This window comes from Myotis lucifugus, unplaced genomic scaffold (assembly GCF_000147115.1).
Source record: "Myotis lucifugus unplaced genomic scaffold, Myoluc2.0 scaffold_936, whole genome shotgun sequence".
In the NCBI taxonomy this organism is placed as follows: domain Eukaryota; kingdom Metazoa; phylum Chordata; class Mammalia; order Chiroptera; family Vespertilionidae; genus Myotis; species Myotis lucifugus.
Genome location: NW_005871984.1, coordinates 114,673 through 136,424, shown reverse-complemented (window position 1 = coordinate 136,424; position 21,752 = coordinate 114,673). Strand labels below are relative to the sequence as shown.

General features: G+C 48.7%; 1 long non-coding RNA gene across 1 annotated transcript; it reads left to right on the top strand.

Moving 5' to 3' along the window:
* The first annotated feature begins 17,860 nt into the window (after nt 1–17,860).
* Nucleotides 17,861–20,892, top strand: LOC111824116. The gene is made up of 2 exons (XR_002827215.1): nt 17,861–17,969; nt 20,561–20,892. It is a non-coding gene; the product is annotated as an uncharacterized LOC111824116 (long non-coding RNA).
* The last annotated feature ends 860 nt before the right edge of the window (nt 20,893–21,752 follow it).

Below are 21,752 nucleotides of genomic sequence, written 5' to 3'. Positions count from 1 at the left end.
TCCTGTTCCTCTGTCCTGCCTATATAAAGCAGATATTTTTGAAAAACAAACACAACAAAAAAATAATTATTGTACCAGCATTCCAAAATTTTAAGTTTCCCATCAACATTCAGATATCTTCTTCTCAGAAAAAAAAAAAAAAAAGCATGAAGAAGGATGACCTGGCAGCCTGGCCTGCCTCCCAACTGACAGCCTCTAGCTGGGTGTATTCTCCACCAGGACCTGGTCTATTGCTGACTCTCCTCCCCCACCTGCTGGACCTGCCCGGCCACTGCAGGCAGCTGAGTTTACAGCCCCACAGCACATGTTAAATCAGGGCTGTGGGAAGGAAGACTTCATGTGCTCAGGCCTCTGGGTTGAGGCAAGACCTGGATTTGAATCCTGCCTGTGCCACTAACTAGGAGCATTGACCTTGAACAAGTTGTTTAATCTCCCTGAGCCTGTTTTCTCCTCTGTTGCTGTGGATTTTTTAAAGGATAACAATAGCTCAATCAATTATCATGATTTGCAGTATAATGTGAATACTGAACCTGTTCCCACCGGTTCTTGAGAGTCTCTGGTCACATTGTGTCAGCTGATCAAGACACAGAGACGCCTCCTGTAATACACTCAGGGCCAACAGCACCATACCTGGGTCCAAATGACCCTTGAGTGTCACTCGTACATTCCCCGTAAGGCCCAGCGCAGCCTTGCACTTGGGAACACTAGACAGCACTTCAGCACTCCATTTGGGAGCCATTTCAAACAGCGAAATCATCACCAAAATGCACAAAAATGAATACCATGGCACTCAATGGCCCATGAAGGGGAGGATGGTAGGTGAGAGCTGAAAAAAGCCTGGGGTCAAAGGCCTTGTTCAACCTCAGCTGCAAATGTGCACATCAGGCGACTCCAGTATCTCCCACTCTGGGCTCGTCCATGACAGGCCACAGGCACTGAAATGGGGGTCACCAGTACATTTCAGCCAGGAGGTGAATTCACAAATGGGAATGCGTGAATGCTGAGGACCGAGCCTCCCTCCCGCACAGGATCGCTGGTGTTAGAGGATGCAGGTGCCCCTGCCCAACAGTCATCAGCATCATAACTGTGGGAGGGGAGGTTGTCCAAACCTAGACAATGCCCCATCCCAGCTGCCGAGTTATTCGTTCCAGCCACCAGCTGGAGTCCCCTTTACCTCGTTACCCACCAGCTGCGTCCAGGGCAGGGTTGGTAAAAATGCACCATCACCAGGTCTCTCACTTGAGCTCAGCTCAGCGGCTGCTGAGTGAGTGGGTCTGACTGACATCCAGGCAGAGGCGCTGCAAGGGGCCTGGCGGTTACCTGTCCAGCTCTCCCTGCAGCCTCTGGTTCTCCTCGGCGGCCATGGCGCTCGTCCTCTGCTCCTGCTGCAGAGCTTCCCGCTTGGTGGTCAAGAGTGTCCCCAGCTGCTCCAGCGCCACCTTATGTTGGAGCTGGTCCTTGTATCTGTTGAAGGAAAACACACCCACTAGGAATGGGCACCCAGGGAGACTTCAAAGCCTGGGTGAGCACCTTTTCTCTGCAGAGCTGAGGGAGAGGGTGATGGGCAGGGGACAGGGCTGGATGGAGAGAAGGAACAGACACTGGGCCAGCTCGGGGTGGTCTCCTTCAGCCCAGGAGCCAAGTACCCCTCCTCCCACCCAAGGTGTCTCCATGGTCCCTTCCATCCCTGTCAAAACAGCCTCCCTCCTTCATCCCACTGGAAACAAAACCATTGTTTTCTGAACTCCACACGCTTCTCAAAGAAACCACAACACATACAGGGGAATTCCACCGCCCATAATAGCTGATCCCCCTCACTGGGCCCTGGGTGAGCCCTCCGCCCCAGCTCAGGAACACAACTCTTCCTGCTCTGAGCCAGGCAGCCTGGGGGCCAGAGGCTTGCCTGGTGGGTCCCAAGCAGTCACCAGGGGCAGCTGCACACCCTGCTCCTCAAGGCAACCCCAGTCCAGCCTTTGCCCTCGCCCTCCCGAAGCCTCCCCCTCAGCTCGGGCTTTTATTTCCTTCCTGTCTCAGTCTGCAGAGGGTCCCGCACAGCCTCTCTGGAGGGCAGCAGAGCACAAGAGGGAGCCCCTGACCAGTCCCAGGCTGTTCCTCCTCCTGCAGGAACCTTCCCTGTTCAGGGTGACTCGGGTGGACCCCCTAGGTCCAAGATGGAGACTGAGTCATCACCTTTCAATCTTCCCCAGGCAGGCAAATGCCTTTCCAGACCTCCTTCCTGAGGTGTCCACACCCAGAGACAGGCTGACAGAGACCACCCAGGTTCCATGGTTTCAGCCCCTGCCCTCAGCACTCCATCCTCACCCGCCCCTCCTCCCCTGACCCCATATCAGCTGTACTTGTAACCTCTGCCTGGAGCCAAGACCTGTGGGTACTCAAACTCAGACAACTGCTCGGTCCGCTGTGAGAAGACAAACGTTCCTTTGTGTGGCCTTTAGCCATGGGTGGAGACTGCCAGGACGGGACGTGGGATGTGGAAGGTGGGGGTGGGGGCTCTGCTGGGCTTTCAGGGCGGTGATCTTTCTCATCCAGGTTTGAGAAACAGGGCCACGGACCATTAGGGTCCCCACCTCCTGCTTCCCTGTTGTGTCTTGGAAAAGCACAGGGTCAAGCATATCACAACCATTAGTAACCAGCCTACTGCAGGGCAGAAACTGGGAGTCTTACTCCCCACTGAATCCCTGGTACTAGGCTTGACACCCAGTGCATGTGCACCAGGGAAACGAAGGAGCGAGTGTCCCAGTCAAGTGTCAGGTGAAATGAATACAGAGCCCCCGGCCTGTGTTCCAGGCACCTCCACCTCCAACTTGCAGCCATGCTGCAGACACACCAAGGGCCTCCAGCTATCTGTCCAACCAGCAAAAACCATTGAGTCACACAGTCGGTCCACCAAGCAAGGAGTCATAGGCAGAACAATGAACTCCTCCCTCAGAGCAGTCAAATGCCACCTGCACAAACCTTCCCATGTGAACAGACATAAGAATATATCCACACGGTTATCATAGGGCATTGAGGGTAAGGCCCGCAGCGCCTGGTGCGGGGTGGGCACCACAGGAGGCTCCCATCAGTAGTCAGCTGGGTGCATTCCCACCACGTTAGACAGCACCAGGCGCCCAGTGGCTGCTCATTAAGCGTCTCGTGAACACAGGATGGGTGCGGAGGAGGCAGTGAGGGAGATGCCAAGAGGCAGAAGATACTCATCTGGCGGGAAGGAATGAGAGTCTGATAGGAGCAGACGTCTCAGCACCCCCAAAGGAAGGGAATCTGGGTGGAGAAAGGGGTGGAAGGCTCTGGAGAGAGTCCACATACAGCACTGGGTGAGTGCGTAAATGAACATCATTGCCCCCAAGTTCATGCAGCAGCAGGCGCCCTCCACAGGCGCTGCAGGCTCAGCGCCCTCCCTGGTCCCTGTGATGCCAAATCCCTGCACCTCACCTGCTCCTAGGGAAGCCCCAGCCTTTGTCTGGCATCTGCTGAGACAGAGGCAAGGGAAGTACTCAGCAGGGACAACTCACAAGCACAGAAGGTGGACAGCTCCCTCCTGTGCTGCTCCAAGTGTGGGAGAGCCTCTCTTTATTGCATCTCTCCTCCCCTCCCCCCCACCTTGGAGTCCTCTGTGCATCTAACTTCCCCCAGGCTCTGAGTCCCGCTGTACCTCCCGGGGCCATTCTAATCAGGGATCTGCTTGGCAGGAGTTTGGTCGAAGTTGGGTGACTACATGCACACAAAGCCCTGATTTGGCAAAAGCCCAAAGTTAAGATTTATGCATTTAAGGTACATCAATTTTACTTTAAAAAAAAAAAAGGTGTATGAAGAGTCAGAGGTAAAGGTGACATGAGAATGGCAGAGGATTGGTAATGCTGCTGCAGGTGATGGGAACACGGGGTTTTCACTATACTATTCTGTACACGTCCATATATTCAATACTTTCCAAAATTAAAAGTAAAAAAAGAAATTCAGAAGCCCAGACTTGGAGACTTGGACAGGGAAAAGGCCTGGGGAGCTCGGTAAGGCACGCCCCTGAACATCGAGTTTGTTTCTGGTGCCTATAATGCTGCCACTGACCTATTTTTCTATCTCTAAACTGAGTCCACACCCTTTTCCTTAGCACTTTAGTCAATCCTGGTATTTAGCAAGTTCTCCATGTTCTTCTCAGAGTCTCTTGGTCTGAGAACAGACACAGCATATTTTCTTACCTTATTATAACTTGTAGACATAACCTGTCGAGTCCTATGACTGTGAAAGATTTCAACCTTGACATTCCTGATACAAGGATTCTAGTGTGAAGCCATCAAGGTTAGCACCAAGAGTACTAAGCCACATTGGCCTCAGGGCCCCCTGATACCATGTGTTCTCTGTGACCTGTCAACCTCTAGTATCGCCGGGTCCCTAAGCATTCTCTACCGGCAGCCCGAAGGATCTTTTGAAAATGTAAATATGATCATGTCTCTTATGAAAACTAACAGTGGTCTCCTATGGCCTTTAGAAATGAGTCCCTAATTCTTAGCGTGTCCGTCCAGGCCCTCTATGATCTGACCTTAGCGTCTTTTGTAGTCTTGTCTCTCCCTTACCCCTTTTCTGTTGTCACACTTTGAGATCCTCATTGGCATCACACTCTCCCACCCCAGCTTAGAAGTTCCAGTCAAGGGCACATGCCAAGGTTGTTGGCTACATCCCCAATAGGGGTTATGCAGGAGGCAGCCCATCAATGATTCTCTCTCATCATTGATGTTTCTATCTCTCTCCCTCTCCCTTTACCTTCCCCCATTTTTCTCTCTCTATATATAGATACAGATATAGGTATAGATATAGATATAGATATAGATATAGATATAGATATAGATAGACATATACACACACATTTCCTGGCCTGGCACAGGAAAATCATGCACATGAAAAGGGAATTAATTAGAGGAAATATTTTAATATTGCTACTTGCCCTTTCTTTATAATAGAAGTGTCGGAGATGAAAGAAAATTAGTAAATTGTATATGAAAATCTTTCTCCTGGCAGAGTCTGGGGTGCACCGTGGGACCCAGAGTCAAGTCGCTGCCCACCCACGTGCACCTCGAAATCGCACAAGACCTAGATCCAGCTGGCCCCACCCCCCAGTGGGCAAGATCCAGACCCAGTCAGCCCACCCCCATCAAGCCCGGAGGGCAGGGTCACGGCCTGAGGTCCCCCATCAAGCCCCACAGGGTGAGGGATATGGCTTGAGGTCCCCCATCAAGCCCCGCCTGGTGGGGGGCATGACCTGAGGTCCCCCGTCAAACTCAGCCTGGCAGGGGGTGCAGCCTCAGGTCCCCTGCCCCAGCCCAGTACCATGCAGCTCAGGTCCATGCTGATCGCTCTTATGGCTCCTTGTGGGTACCCCGCCTCTGCTGTGGGAGCAGCCATCTTGTGATGGCATGATGGCATGAGGGTTAATTTGCATATTACCACTTTATTTTATAGGCTATATACACACATACATTTAGTCTTACCCTGGCTGATGTGGCTCAGTTGCTTGGTCACTGTCCCTTGCTCTGAAAGGTTGCCAGATCAACCCCCAGTTAGGGTACATGAATGGGTTTAGGGGGATCTATCTATGGTGGGGGATGGGCAGGAGGCAGCTGTTCCACATTTCATCCATGTTTCTTTTTCTGCCTCTCCCTGTCTCTCTCTCATCTATAATAATAAAAGCATAATATACAAATCGACCAAAAGACTGAGCAGCAGAGCAACCATCCAGTGTTGGGGTCCAACCCCAGCGGGTCCAGGGATCCCCAAAGGTGTGGACGGAGTCAGCGAAGAATGAATGACATGGAAACTGGGTTCAGTTCATCAGCATAGCGAGGTTCTCCCTCCAGGAGCTCCAGCGAAGTTCTGGTCAGGATCTCCAACCAAGTTCTGGTGCCATGTTCTCTCGCTAGGTTCTCCAGCCAGGTTCTCCAGGTTCTCCAGCCAGGTTCAGTCACTAGGTTCTTTAGCCAGGTTCTATCCAGGTTCTTTTACCATGTTCTGTCTAGGTTCTTCAGTGAAGTTCTGTAGCCAGGTTCTGTCCAGGATCTTTTGCCATGTTCTCTGGCTAGGTTCTGGTTAGGATCTGATGATGATGATCTGATGAGGATCACAGATGGCTCCTCTAATGGTAAGGCAGTAACAATCATTGACTCAATAACCCATGTTCAACAAACCCTAGAGACGTCAGCCCAGAGAACAGAGCTTTTGGCAGTCATTTATGCCTTTGAACAATTGCAACAGGTTCCCTTTAACTTGTACACTGACTCTCAATATAAAGTTAAATTATTTCCTCATATTGAGACCTCCTCTCTCCCACAAGGAAGAACAGCCATTTTCTCTTTGTTAACTCAGCTACAAACTTACATTCATAAACGAGAAAAGGCTTTCTATATTGGACATATTAGAGCTCATTCCTGTCTACCAGGACCCTTAAGCGAAGGAAATTATCAGGCGGATCTACTAACTCGCCCAGTAGTTTGTACAGCTCTAGAAGAAGCCCGGCGGTCTCATGCCATTCATCATCAAAATGCTTCTGCTCTCCATCTCTATTATCGCATATCTAGAGAAGCTGCTCGAAGTATTGTGCGTGACTGCGGCCATTGTCCTACTCATTTTCCTAGCCCTGCTACTGGAGTTAATCCAAGAGGACTTAGACCCTGTGACTTATGGCAGATGGATATTACTCATGTCCCATCTTTTGGCAAACTTTGCTATGTGCATGTTTGTATTGATACCTTTTCTCATGTTATCCTTGCTTCTGCACGTACAGGAGAAGCCTTTAAAGATGTAAGTCAACATTTATTCCAATGTTTTTCCTACCTAGGAATACCAAGGGCACTTAAAACAGACAATGGCCTGCCTATACCTCTAGAGCTTTTAAAAACTTATGCTCTACATTTGGCATCGCACATACTACAGGAATACCCTACAATCCTCAAGGCCAAGCAATAGTAGAAAGGGCTCACCAAACTATAAAAAAACACAAATTAAAAAATTACAAGAAAATGAGTTTAAATAATCCTCTCCTCATCATGTTCTACAACATACTCTATTTGTAATTAATATACTAAATGTAGATTCTGAGGGAAATTCCCCGATGTACAGGCATTGGAACCCTGATCTAACTAAACCTAAAGTCCTCATCAAATGGAGAGACTTGCTTACAGGAGCCTGGAAGGGACCTGATATACTTTTAACCTGGGGGAGAGGATATGCTTGTATATTTCCACAGGACGCAGACTCACCTGTGTGGATTCCAGACCGTCTAGTCCGACCTTATGTATCACCACCCTCCATCTCTACCTCATCCTAGCACACCTGACCAGTGCCTTTTTAATATGACTATTTGTTTGCTGGTTCTTTGGCCTTTCTCCTTCTCTCCTGAACACAGCCTTTTCTAGAATCTCCCTACCCTACTGTTCCAGGAAGGGCACCTTCTTTTTATGCCGTGACTAGGGGTGTCTGGTATATGTCCCATACATGGAGTTGTCTTGTGCCAAGAGCCTGACATCCTGGGCTGAGAAAGCCCTGTCCCGGGACTCTCCTTTGTCCTGTATTGGCCCCTCTTACCCTCGTGTCAAGGGGGACCCTCTTCTTACAATCCAATTGACTATAGCTATTGCCTGAGCTCTCTGTTCATGCTGAGGTTGAAGCCTCATGGTGGCTGGTACCATGGATCTGTCTCTAACCCAATGGCGTGAGCTGGGCCCTCCCTGGAGAAGAAACCTGGGTTCCCCAAGATATGTGATTAATGTCAGGGCCCTGCCAGCAGGTGAGGGGATCCCAAGGCAGTTGCTGGGCGTGGAGGCCACGGGGGCTTAGGCTACCAAGGAGACAGAACTGAACCTCACATCACCCTGCTTGGCCCCAGAGGATGGCTGGTTAGTCAAAGACAGGTAAGATTCCTCAGGGAGGAACAACCTAAGACAGGCACAGTCGCAGAGGGGCCAGCAGGAGAGAACTTGGGGGTCAACAGAGGTGGGGCACAGATCCTCACCCCCCCAACTATGCAGGGGCTTGAACACTTGCCCCTTCTGAGGGAGGTCTCCTGCCCCCATGGCTGCTTCCCGCTTCCCACGCCCAGTTCAGATCGGGACCCAGATAACAGAAAGAGACTTGGCCCAGCTCAGATCAGGACCCAGGAAAAGACAGAGACTGGCTGACAACAGCTGCCCTCTCACTGCAACAGGACTTGTTTCCCATTTCTACCTTGGACCACAGGGAAAGGGGCAGCTGAAGGAAAGGGCTGTGTCAGGATGCTGCCTTCTTCCCTTTATTCTTCCTCTTTTTTCTAAACACTTCCATGCCTTGTAGTTCCTCTGCTTTCTTTTCTTTTTCTCTCTACTACCCTCCATCCTCTATAACAGCTGACCAGAGGACACAGCTTACTCCTCCTTGGACACTGACACCACCATCAAGCATGGCCCTGATGGACCCTTTGATGCAGCCCTTCAACTCGCTGACACTTCGGGAAGCCCGTCGCCAGTGATGCCGCCCGCTAGCCAGACCAACAAAGACAATCAAACCAACAACTTGAGGACAGCTGAAATCTCTTGACTGAAGAGGCCGGCAACCTCCTAAGGAACGGGGCTCCTTGTTCACTTCATCCACTATATTTATAGCTATGCTTACTGTCATTGCTTGCCAGTCTTCTTCCGAATCTTAAACAGCCCAATCTGAGAGGTGGCCACTGATTTGCATGCGCTATCATTTAAAAAATAAAAAAGGGGGAATTTGCCGGAAGCCGGTCCATCCTTGCTGCTTGACGCAGTCGCTGCAGGAAAGAAACATCTGCACAGCATATGTTTCAAGGGACCTGGCATATATAGCATATTGTTCTTAATATGTTTGCTCTCCTTAGCGCCATGTGTTTTAACCAAGGTCACCTCTCTGAGAAAGGTTGTTTCCCCAGGTGGGGATTTTTCCCTGAGGTTAGGGAGGGGATACAACCCCTTAATTAAGTGCCAGGCGGGTAGTTAAGCTACATAATCTTTACTCCCTGGAATGGAGATAAGAAACGCCCTAACCTTCGTAATAGAAATTGACAGGATTAAATCGGCCGGTATAAATACGGATGTAACAAGACAATAAACATCAGATCATCAGATCCTCATCAGTTCCTAACCAGAACTCCGACCAGAACTTTGGCTGGAGATCCTGGCTAGAGGTCCTGACTAGGCTGCTGATCAACTGAAGGCTGTCTTCATGTCATTCCTTCTTCGCCGACTCCATCCACACCTTTGGGGACCCCTGGACCCGCTGGGATTGGAACCCAGCAATCCAGATGACCTTCCTGATGACCACGCTATGACACCCACTGGCGCCAGCAAAGGTGGATGAGAGGCAATTGGTCAGAGGCCCAGTCATCTCCTCATGATTGCCCTGCAGAGGGAGGCCCAGGACACTGACTGGTGGGCTTCGGGGGTGGCAGAGCCTCCCCCTGTGGGGGCAATCCATCATGGAGCCCTGACTGGTGGGCAAGGCCTACTTCTTTGGGGTGATTGATTGCAGGGCTCCAGGACTGTGAGAGGGCACAGGCCAGGCTAACGGACCCCCTCTCCCCCCAGAGTGCATGATTTTGTGCATGAGGCTTCTAGTAAATAGTGTATTCCTCTTATTTATTTGAGGTAATGCTTAGAACTCTTAGGACCGAGAGAGAGAAGGATTTACTGTACCTGGCTCCATAATAGCTTCAGGTACTGCCTCAGGCCAGGCCAGGCTGGGGTGGATGCTGGACTAGGTGCTGGCCCCCGAGCAGGCCACTCCTCTGGCTCCAGAGCTCTGGGCGTGGACCTGGAGCAGGAGGAAGAGACAGATTTACTCACAAACCTGGCTTTCCCATGACGTTCCACAGACAGGAAAGATGCCACCACCTTTGGGGGAGCTCCAGCCCATGAGCCTGCCGTCCCCAGATCATCTGCCCAGATAATCAGTCCCCCTCACCTTACTGAGTTGCCTGTGGGCTCCAGCTGCTCTAGCTCAACCCATAGGTTTTGGGCGTGGCCCACCAGGTGTGAGGCAGGGGAGTTGATCTGCAAAAAGGCCTCCTTCACCTTGAACCAGGTGAAAGGAAGGGGCTGCCCCAAACCCTGGACCTGGTCCAGCCAGGTCCCCACCATCGAAGCAAAGGCCCTGGGGAGAGGCAGGTGGGCAGCAGAGTCAGAGTCCTGGGCTTTCCTTCCCTCTGCCCTCCCATGGCACCCTTATTTGGGACTGAGCCTCTCTCTATGCAGGCGCCCTGCTCATCCAGGGCACAGCCCCATGCCACCCCCGGCCCCTGTGGGGCTGTCCTGGTTGTAGCAGGTGTGGGATCCAGCAGGTTCAACACGGAGTCTCTGTGAGACTCTTCTTCCCACTGGCAGCTCTCCTGAAGGTCCAGTGCACTGCCCAGCCCCACCTTCCAGGCCCTGGGCATCTGGGCTGAGGACTGAGACAGACTTGTGAGCAGCCTGCTCACCACAATTCTGCTCTGAGCCTCACCAGGGTGGTCAGGGGAGATGGATATGGAGAGGGGCAGGCAGAGCGGGGTGGGTCTGTGGGGGGGAGGGGACTCTGAGGGACAACTCAGCCCAGCGTCCCCTCTGGGTCTACAAGGCCCAGGACCCCACCCACTGTTGTCTTTGACTCCTGTCCTCCTGGAATAGAAGACTCCAGAGCTCAGGCCTTTCTTGGGAATCAGATGATGTATAAGATTAGTGTTGTGCCAGGCACTCTCCCCCCACCCACAGTCCCCACTCTGCTGATGCAGGGGGTCCTCCTTCTGGACCCGGAGACCACTCACTTTATGACTTGGTCCTGCGGTGTGTACCCCGGTCATTGTCAGGAGGTGTGCCTCCCAATGTAGAAAACACATTGATGGCTTCAGCTCTGATGGATGGTGGACACGACCTGCAAATGATGGACAGCGTGACTGCCGGACCCACAGCCTAGAACTGAGGCCCAGGGTCTGTGTCTGTTTCATTCACTAAGTCAGGCTAAGTGTCTCCAAAATTGCCTGCTGGGAGTAAGAGCTTAATGCACATTGTCAAGTGCATCTGAGTGGGCCTGGGGCCCTGCTCTCCCCTGCCATCCCCCATGTGGCTCCACCAAGGACCAGGACAAGGTCAGAGAGGTGACATCGCACACTGCTTGACAGGTTGTTTCCCATGTGCTTTTCCACACTCAGATGTCACAGGTCATTGATGGGAGAGTCAGGGGACTTTCCATAGGACAGAGAGACACAATTGGCACGAACAACCACAGCTGGTCCAGCAGCCTTTTCTGCAGAGCCGGCGGCAGGTAGGCCCTGCCATGGATTGTCCCCACAGCAGTGCCTACCACAGCCCTATGAGTGTGTCATTGTGAAGACACATAGCTATCAGTGGGCAGAGGCCCCTCTGTGTCGAAGAGGGAACCTGTGCTCACCTAGTTAACAGCTCATCCAGGAACCACTGGGCTCTGGAGAAGGCCGGGTGGGTGGGCATCAGGGTGCAGATGTGAGGGATGTTTCCACCTGGGAAAGCTGGTACCAGGGACCCCGCCACCTTCTCCAACGTGCCTTTCTGCAGGGCTCGCATCCTGCAGGTCTCACACAGTCTCTGAGTGAACTCAGCTGCACACTGAGGGGACAAGGAGGGACATCCAGTCAGCGGCATCACCGTGAATCCCAGGAGGATGGAGGTCTGGAGCTCACACAGGAGTCCCAGTCCCTCAGGGACGTGCACAACAGGAGGGACAGGAGGGCCCAGGCTGAATGAGGTTCTAGGTTTTCAAAGTTCCACTTTAGTTTGGTGGGTGGGGGATGTGACCTGCTAGGTATTTTTTTTAAACTGAGGAACAACAAACCTCCTTGTAATACTAGTCTGTACAATGCGTATTATCTCTGTTGAGTCCTCAAAAAATATTCCCATTTTACAGATGAGAGCACAAAGGCTTAGGGATGTCACATGTTTTCTCAAGGTCATGAGGGCAGAACTGTGAACTGTCCTGCATGACATTCCCCTCTCAGCTACCTGAGTCTTACCTGCTCCTGATATGGATGAAAAAGGTGTGGGAACCTTGCCCATCCCTGTGTGGGGACAGTGTACATGGTAGACATGGCCTATGAAAACCATGACTTGAAAAAAGACTCTCATTTCATCCCTTTACATTAAAGGGCATTTTGAGACCATCATCATGGAGATCCCAGATTCTGCAAAGGGGCAAACGCCTGGAGACTCCAGATTGGAGAAAGGCGATCACCAGGAGAAGTGGATCAGCAACCAGACTTCTCACCTGCTTATCCCTCACTGCGAACCAGCTGTGGGTGTAAACCGGCCCCTGCAGACCGGCCTGTGCTCACCCGTGTTCACTGGAGTACCTGTGGGCACACCAGCAGAACTGGGACGAGCCTAAGTGCTGTCCAAGCCCTACCCCTAGAGTGGGGGTGGGGCTGTGCCCCTCAGGTAGGGGGTCCTCAAATAGAAGAGGCTGTTGATGCTGGGGGCAGACTGTCAATACAGAGATTAAGAATGCAGACACCCCCACATTCCTGTCCCATTGGGATCAGCTCCACATGAAGGAATGTGCAGACCTGGGCAGCATGGGGACAGTGCCCTGGATCTGTCTGCGGCCACACCGCTCCAGAAGCACAAACCCCAAAGCTCCCTGCAGAGCCTCTTACAGTGAAAGGGAGTCCTGGCTGCGTTTAAAGGTGTCACATGGCAGAGGTGTCTTCAATGTCCTCACAAAACACTCTTGCTTTGCTACAGACACCTAGCTGGCTTACAACTCCAACACATATTACAATATTCCTGCCAAGATATGTATATTTTTTCCAACTGATAGAATGACGGAGACCTAGGCAAAGATGTGAGCATAAATCAGGTTCTAAGGATTCCAAAGGTATTCCAAAGGTGTGGGGAGCAAAGACTGAATTCCTGATCAAAGTTGCCTCTTCTGCGCCCTCTTGTGGTGCACAGAGAACATGCAGCTCCATGTGAGGACCAAAGGCTGTATTACTTACCAAAGCTGCCTCTTCTGCGCCCTCTTGTGGTGAATGAAGGACAAGCAGCCCCATGTGGCAATGTAAGTCTGAATGCCTGATGGAAAGTGTCTCTTCTACGCATTCTTGTGGCGCCCTTAGGTCATGCAGCCTCACAATGGGTCCCAAGTTTGAATTCCTGATGGGAGATGTCTTTTCTGCACCCTCTTGTGTTGCACAGAGACCATGCAGCCCCCCAAAAGGACCTAAGGCTGAATGCCTGATAGGAGCTATACCTTCTGCGCCCTCTTGTGGTGAACGAAGGATATGCAGCCCCATGTGAGGACCAAAGACTAAATTCCTGATGGGTGCTGTCTCTTTCGCGCCCTCTTGTGGTGCACAGGGAACATGCACCCCATGTGAGGACCAGAGGCTAAATTCCTGATGGGTGCTGTCTCTTTTGCGCCCTCTTGTGGTGCACAGAGAACATGCAGCCCTAGTAGGGACCAAAGATTGAATTCCTGATGGGATCTGTCTCTTATGCACCCTCTTCTGGTGCACAGAGAATGTGAAGCACCTCATGTGTAACAGCCTGAATTCCTAATGGTAGCTGTTTCTTCTGTGCCCTCTTGTGGGGTACAAAGAACACGCAGCCCCACAAGGGGTCCAAACGCTGAATTCCTATGTGACCTGCCTCTTCTACACCCTCTTGTGGTGCACGAAGAATATGCAGAGCCCACTTGGGGCTCAATTTTGAACTATGTTTTTAAAGATTTACATTTTCTATTATAAAAGGAGCCATAGCTGGTGATGCTAAGTGGCTAGAGCATTGGCTCTCAGATGCATAGAGCTTTGGTCCCCAGACTGAAGGGTTGTTGGTTCAATTCCAGTCAAGAGCATGAACCTCAGTTGTAGGCTCAATCCCCTGCTCCAGATCGGAGCACATGCAGGAGGCAGCCAATAGGTGTGTCTTTCACATTGATGTTTCTCTCCTTCTTCCTCTCTCCTTCCCTTCCACTCCCTCTAAAAACCAATGGAGCCTTGCCAGTGTTGCTCAGTTGTTGAGCATCAACCTATGAACTAGGAGGTCACAGTTTGATTCCCAGTCAGGACACATGCCCAGGCTGTGGGCTCGATCCCCAGTGTGGGGCATGCAGGAGGTAGATGACTAATGATTCTCTCTCATCATTGATGTTTATATCTCTCTATCCCTCTCTGAAATCAATAAAAACATATATTTTAAAAATAGAAAAAACATCCTTATGTGAGGATTAACAAAAAAATGAAACAAAAGATGCATACTCACTATTTTAAAATGTTGAAAGACTAAAAACTTTACCTTATAGACAAGTTGGGAGATATTAAAAACGTTCAAGAATGAATGAGCTGTGGTCCACCCAGCCACCATCATTATTAACTTCACAATATGTCTCTTTCCAGTCTTTTCTCTGTTATTTTCATTTGTTTGATACAACTGAATCACTGCTTTTATGCAATTTTGTTAAAATTATTATATGTAATATACTATTTTTAAGTGTAGATATAGTGATCCAAAGAACTGTAATAATTGTGTATTCTCAGTGGTAGAATGCATTAGATGTTAAAAATTGTTGCCCTGGCTGGTTTTGCTCAGTGGTTACAGCATTGGCCCAGGGACGTAAGGGTCACGGGTTCAATTCCTGACCACGGAGAGATGCAGGCCGTCTCCTTGAGCAGCCTGGAGGCCACGCTTGGTACTTCAATGGACACGGGTTCTCAAGGTCAGTGGGAACAATCATGTCAGTGGCTCTTTTCAGCGAGAGGGGCCAGGACTCCTGCGGATGCTCAGCGACATCACCACAGGACGTGCTGGAGTGCCACACAGGGATGTTACCACAGTAAGAACTCACTGGGTAAGAAATGCATAATGTGAGGGAGAATGGCAAAAGGGAGAGAGGACTGCTCAGGCCATGAAGGAGGTGGGAAAGCAGGTGTGAGGGGGAAGCCCCTGGCCACGGAAGGAGGAATGACAAAAACGCAAACGCCTCGTGTTTGGTCAGGCCAGAAGGGGGACAGTGGCAGGAAATGCAAGCAATCGGGTAGGGAAAGTGCATGCCCATCATTTCCCTGGCAGGGCTGCCTTACCTGGACACGGAGGGTAGTACAGCATGAGCAGCCCCGGGCGCAGAGCAGGGTGGCCAGGCCCTGGCCATTAGGTGGTGGAGCAGGATGATGCTAGGAGAGAGCCAATGGGCCACAGCTGCGAGGCTGCCAGGGAATCCAATAAGGGAACCACTGCCCACTCCCGTGCTCCCAGATCTCTGGCAAAGAATTGCCTGATATTTCCTCTGATTTGTTGTTTTTACTGAGATGGAGGTCAAATAACATAAAACTAACCATTTTAGCCATAGCCAGTTTGGCTCAGTGGTTGGAGTGTCAGCCTGTGAACTAAAGCTGTCCCAGGTTTGATTCTGGTCAAGGGCACTTACCACCTATGAACCAGGAAGTCATGGTTCGATTCCAGGTCAGAGAACATGTGGGCTTGATTCCAGTGTGGCTCATTCAGAAGGCAGTTGAACAAAGATTCTCTCTCATCATTGATATTTCTATCTCCCTTTCCCAGTCTCTTCCTCTCTGAAATCAATAAAAATATATTTAAAAATAATCTGTCAAATTGCTATAACATTTTCCAATATCTTTCCATTTCTCTATTTACCATGCTGTGGTTGGCTGGTAAACTGTGCAAGTGGGAGCACTAATCCAGTGAACTATGTGATGCCTTGTCCCCAGAGGTCACTTGTGAGAATGGGCCCCAACAGGTCCTCCGTCTTTGGGCTTTAAAACATTCTGGCTTCAATTAGGTTGGGATTGGAATGGCTTCAATGTCTGGCAGGATTTCTATTCATTATTCTTAATAAAAAATAAATGAAAAATATTGAATATAAACTGTAATTAGAAATTAATTTATTTAATTTAGAATCCATAGGCAGCAACATACAGACATATCTCATAGCAATATGTTTATCAATATAGCTCCTAGGACAGTCATAGCGAACCTATGACACGCATGTCAGAGGTGACACGCGAACTCATTTTTTTGGTTGACTTTTCTTTGTTAAATGGCATTTAAATATATTAAATAAATAAAAAATATAAGTATTTGTATTACTATGGTTGCAAATATCAAAAAATTTCTATATGAGACACAGCACCAGAGTTATGTTAGGGTTTTTCAAACTGCTGGCACGCCGAGCTCAAAAGGTTCGCCATCACTGTCCTAGGACAATGGGAACTAAGGACAGCACAGACATGCTCCCAGGAAAAAAACTTTAATTACAACTAAAATACAGAAAAACTTCTTCAATAATCAATGGAAAATTCACAAGAGAGAACCCTGATACCTGAGGACCAAAAGTGGAGGCCACATAAAGACTGGTAGGAGATTTGGAGATGCAAAACGGGCTGGCCAGGCACCCACCGACAGCAACTGAAGTCTAGAGAGATATCTCAGCTGTGGGGGGTTGCCACTGACAACTCTGGGATCTAATCCCCAAGCTGGGGCCCCCAGCAGTGAGTACCAAAACTGAGAAGGGTACCCCATAATATATGACAGTGAAAAGCAGCAGGGTGCTGTCTGCCAGGAGATGACAGCTGAAAATTAAGACACCCTCTTAAAGGGCCAACACACAAAATTCCTTGTGGAGCCACCCACCTTGTCCTCTGGCAGAGGGAGGGTAAAGTGACTTGGAGCTGAGAGAAGAAGTCAGGACTAGGGACTTGGAGGATAGAGCTCAGAAAGCAGATACCCCAAATTTCATGGGCTGAGTCATTCTCTCATGCAGTAGAGGACATCTTTCCCACATAGACATTTACCTTGCCTGCAGGGAAGACAGTTGACACACCCTATTGGAAAACACCTTGCCCTGAGGACACTTAAGAGACTAAAAACAACAATTAGCCTCCAGGTAGAAACAACTGCCCCACACTGTTGAAACAAAAACACTTGCCACACCTGAGGACACTTGCCTGGGCGAAATTGAAGTTGGAATCCCATCAGAGATGTGGTCTCTGGAGGTCTCTGGAGGCTTTGAGTCTTTGCCTGATCTAATCCTTTAACACTGTCCTGCACTAGAGATTGAGAGGCGTAGAGGATATACATAGTCACAAACCCAAACAGACACCCAAAATGAGGATACAAAGAAAGAACTAGAAAATTCTCCAGAAGAAAAGATAAATGAAGCAAAGATAAAAAGAAAACTTATCTGAAATAGAGTTCAGAGTAATGATGGTAAAATTTTTCCAAAAGGAACTACATTTACAGCAAAGTGTGAAATGTCCGGTTTTCAATGTACTGAGATGCTCAGTAACAAACTGTGGAACTACCAGGTATAAGAGTTAACATGAGAGATTTGGAAACGTTTTTCTTTATTATATTATAACAATTATATTTTCAGAATGAATTTGAGCATCTAGTTAGTATGAGCTGCTCAGGTCTCCTATCCTGGGCTTTAGGCCATGCTTGAGTGTTATGTTCAGTTATGAGCACATTCCATGAGGCTTTGGAGCGCAGTGAGAGCGGAGGGTGGGTCCCAGGGCCAGGAGTTAGGAGGCCTTCCAAACTGTCCTTGGGGGAGGGGATTTCTTTTGCCTCTGGGTGACAAAAGAAAGGAAGGACTTAGAAGGACACAACAGCTCAAGGAGAACAGAGCTTCAGGGGACAGTGGGTGATCTGTCTGTGGAAGTTTCCACCAAAGCCTAGACAGGCATTCAGTAGGGCACATCAGTGGGATACAGAACATATGATGTCCAGATTCTTCAAAAGTAACTTCTTGTGACTGTATCTGGCTGAGTAAGTTAGACATTTTAATATACTGGTGTGTGAATTGGTATTTTAGATATATAGGCCTATATTTTCTTTGTAGATTGATTACTTTGGAGTTGCTGCAACCGTGTACTGCATGCTTTTTGGCTCTTACATGAAATTGAAAAATGAAGGAGGAGTCTGGAAGCCTGAAGGTCTTTTTAGAAGGTGGGTATTAGCACTAGCACCACCGTGAGGAGAGAATAAATATGGTGGTGTGTTGAGTTCCATCTCAAGGGGAAATGGATCTCTGCCTGCGTGGAAAACCCATGCCTTGGCAAGTATGGTGACATGGCACAGTCCTGGGTGCTGGGTACAGTGAGCAAGTTCCACAGTTTCATTACTTTGTTCTCATCTGAGACAGTGTGGCAGCCACGGCCCTCCTAGAAGCAATGAAAACCCCGGCTGAATGGTTGCCTCCTGAAAACACCAATCACCTGGTGTTACCAAGCCTCCACTTGTTGCTTTTTTCTCCTCTTGCCTACGGAAATGGAAGCTATAATCCTCCTGCGTACCCTAGATGTTTATTATAAGAAGCAAGAGAAATAATGCATGCAAAGTGCTTTGTAAGTTATAGAGTAATATGATGAGGCAACTATCCATCACAAGGTAGGGTTTTAAGTCCCACCCCGGCATGACTAGTATTTCTGAGACTGTTTTCTCATCTGTAAAATCACAATGGCAATTAATGATTGACTAGGATTCTTCCTTTCAACATAGATGGCTCTCTTAATATAATGTGTGAATCAACTATTGGTAATGTTTAAGCTGAGCATTCAGTACAAGTATACTCGTTATATATTTATTTGAGGCCCAATGCATGAAATTTGTGCAGGAGAGGGGCAGGGCCTCACAGCCCGGCCTGTGCCCTCTCACATTCTGGGACCCCTGGGTGATGTCCGACTGCCAGTTTAGATTGGGCCTATACTGGCAGTCGGACATTCCTCTTGCAATCCAGGACCCCTTGCTCCTGACGCCTGCCTGCTCGCTCCTTACCACTTGGCTCACCACTCCTTACCGCTGCTGCGGAGGCAGGAAAGGCTCCCACAACTGCTGCTGTGCTCGCCAGCCTGGCTTCTGGCTGAGCAGCACTCCCACTGTGGGAGCACACTGACCACCAGGGGGCAGCTCCTACATTGAATGTCTGCCCTCTGGTGGTCAGTGCATGTCATAGCGACCGGTTGTTCTGGTTTTCTGCTGTAAGGGTCACTGAGCTTTTATTATATAGGATACTTTTTCTTAAATGTTTTTGAAATATGAAAACATACGTTGAAAAACAGATTCACCTTAAGTATACAGCCCCAGTGGATTTTTACAGACTTTACAAGAAAAAGACCTGTCAATAGTAATTTTATAAAATGCAGAGTCTGTACATAAATAAGAGGCCCCAGAGGAAAACTTACAGTATGCTTTATTCTGCATGAATCATCAAATTTAGCAACTACTTTATGATTTTTCTTGGTCATCAAGAAAGGACCAGAAAATTATTCAGAGGCTTCAATCTCTGACCAGAGTAGCTATAAATTAACTCTAAGCAGGCCTGGTAATAATGGGCTGGATTTCCTCCTGGAACACAAATTTCCCCCAGTGCATTATCTTCATGTTCTGGAATTTTTGCAGATAGCTTTAGCCATTACAGTGGTTAGAACTTTAACTCTGTGCTCTGTTCTGGGCAGCCCAGCCTTTCTGCCTGTTCCTGGCGTGGTTGCAATGAGGCTTGTCAGAGCCATTGACCAGATTATCAGATCTGACAATATTGGAAATACCAGTAGCAATAAACAGATCAATATTCTTTAAAAAAATTAAAAGAGAAAGGTTTTTGACTGAAGAGCTATTATTACTAAGACTACTTTTCTTGAATCACATTTTGGAAATTAGATATTTATAGATATTTAATTATATCTCTTATTTATAAACTAGTGTCCTGGTGCAAGGAATTTGTGCACATTAAAAGGAAATTAATTAGAGGAAATATTTTAATATTGCTATTTGCTCTTTGTAATAGAAGTGTCAGAGATGAAAGAAAATTAGTAAAATGTATATGAAAATCTTCCTCCTGTCAGAGTCTGGGGCACGCCGCGGAACCCAGAGTCAAGTCCCCACCCACCCACGTGCGCTTTGAAATCATGCGAGACCCAGACCCGGCCAGCCCCACCCCCATCAAGCCCCACTGGGTGGGGGCCCCACCCTCAGGTCCCCTGACCCAGTGCTGCACAGGGGGTGCAGTGTCAGGTCCTCCAGCCCAGTGCCGGGAGAGGGGCGCAGCCTCAGGTCACCCGTCCAGCCCCGTTGGGTCATGAAGCTCAGCCTCAAGGGCCCTATCAAGCCCTGCCAGGCGGGGAGCGCAGCCTCAGGTCCCCCGACCCAACTTGAGGTCCCCCGGCTCAGTGCCAGGGCAGGGGGCATGACCTCAGGTCCCCCGTCAAGCCCCGCCAGGCGAGGGGGTGCAGCCTCAGGTGCCCCAGCCTGGCACCACACAGCCTCAGGTCCCTTCTTATCGCTCATATGGCTCGTTATGGGAATCCTGCCTCTGCTGTGGGCACAGTCATCTTGTGATGGTGTGATGGTGTGAGAATTAATTTGCATATCACCTCTTTATTATATAGGATCGATTGAACATTCCTTTTCTTGATGCATTGAGTTTCGTGTAGGTGAAGGTTGTTAATGTTCAGTTCTCCATGACTGGGAGACAAAGGCAAGAGTGGGCCCTGCATATGGAATGCTACATTTTATCCTTTATTTGTGCTTTGTTTTCCCAGGCTTCCGCATTTGGATATGTGGAATGGATTTTTCCACATCATGTTGAATATACCAGATTGCCATCACCTTCCGTCTTTGGATTTGTTAAGGCAAAAGCTAAAGAAGATATTTCAACAACACTATACAAACAAGATTAAGACCCTCCGTAACAGGCTAATTGTACTGCTCTTAGAACATAAACGTTCTCGAAAATAAGACACAAGCACTCCTGAAAAATCACGTTGTAAATGCTGGCCTGCTCACTTTGAGCCTTCATGTTTATTGTTTGTGTAAATGTTTCTTTCTTTTTGTAAATGTTTCTTTTTTAAGTCTATAAAATATATTCATGTGAGCTCTTGGTTATTGTCAATAATTTAACAAAATACACAGCTTAATAAGATCCCTGTGTAGTATGGCTGCTCTTTGGACATAAACATTCATGAGAAGAATTGGTGTGTGGACAGTCTCTAAAATCAGTTTTTAAACACTTACCTGTTCACTCTAAGCCAAAAAAGGGCCAAAACAGCCTTTTTCCAAATTTGAGGGTTTGTGTTTATGTAAAATAAGCAAAAATTCTCCAAACATAGCCAAGGGACTCAAGTTGTTATGAATAGTTTCCCTGTCTTATTGCCTGTTCTTCATTGCCATCTATGGGAAATACTAAAGTGATCAATCTTAGGCCTCTTCATTATTTAAAAATACCATTCAAAGGAAAATCTCACATCTTAAAAATAGCCTTATAAGCTGTATAAATCCTTAAGGTCGCCCTAAAATTATAGTAGCCAACTTATTTATTAATTTTAAAGCTGGAAGGGTCCTACAACCTGAACTGAACTTCCTCCTTCATTAGCATAATGAAGGAAAGCCAACCTGAGGCAGCACCAGTTCAGAATCCAGACAACTGCTTCCTCCTATACTGACTCCCACTCCTTTTCCCTGTTCCAAAGGCCACCACCACCCACTTTTTGTTGTTGTTTTTTTTTGTTAATCCTCAACTGAGGATATTTTTTTCATTGCTTTTTCAGAGAGAGTGGAAGGGAGGGACAGGAAGAGAGAAACATTGGTGAGGGTTAGCTCCCTCACCCTAACTGGAGGCAGTGAGCTAAACTGAAACACAGGTACAGGTACAGGTACATGCCTTGGACCAGGAATCTAACCTGAGACCCTTCTGTGTGCAGGCTGACGCTAACCACTGAGATCACTGCTCAGGGC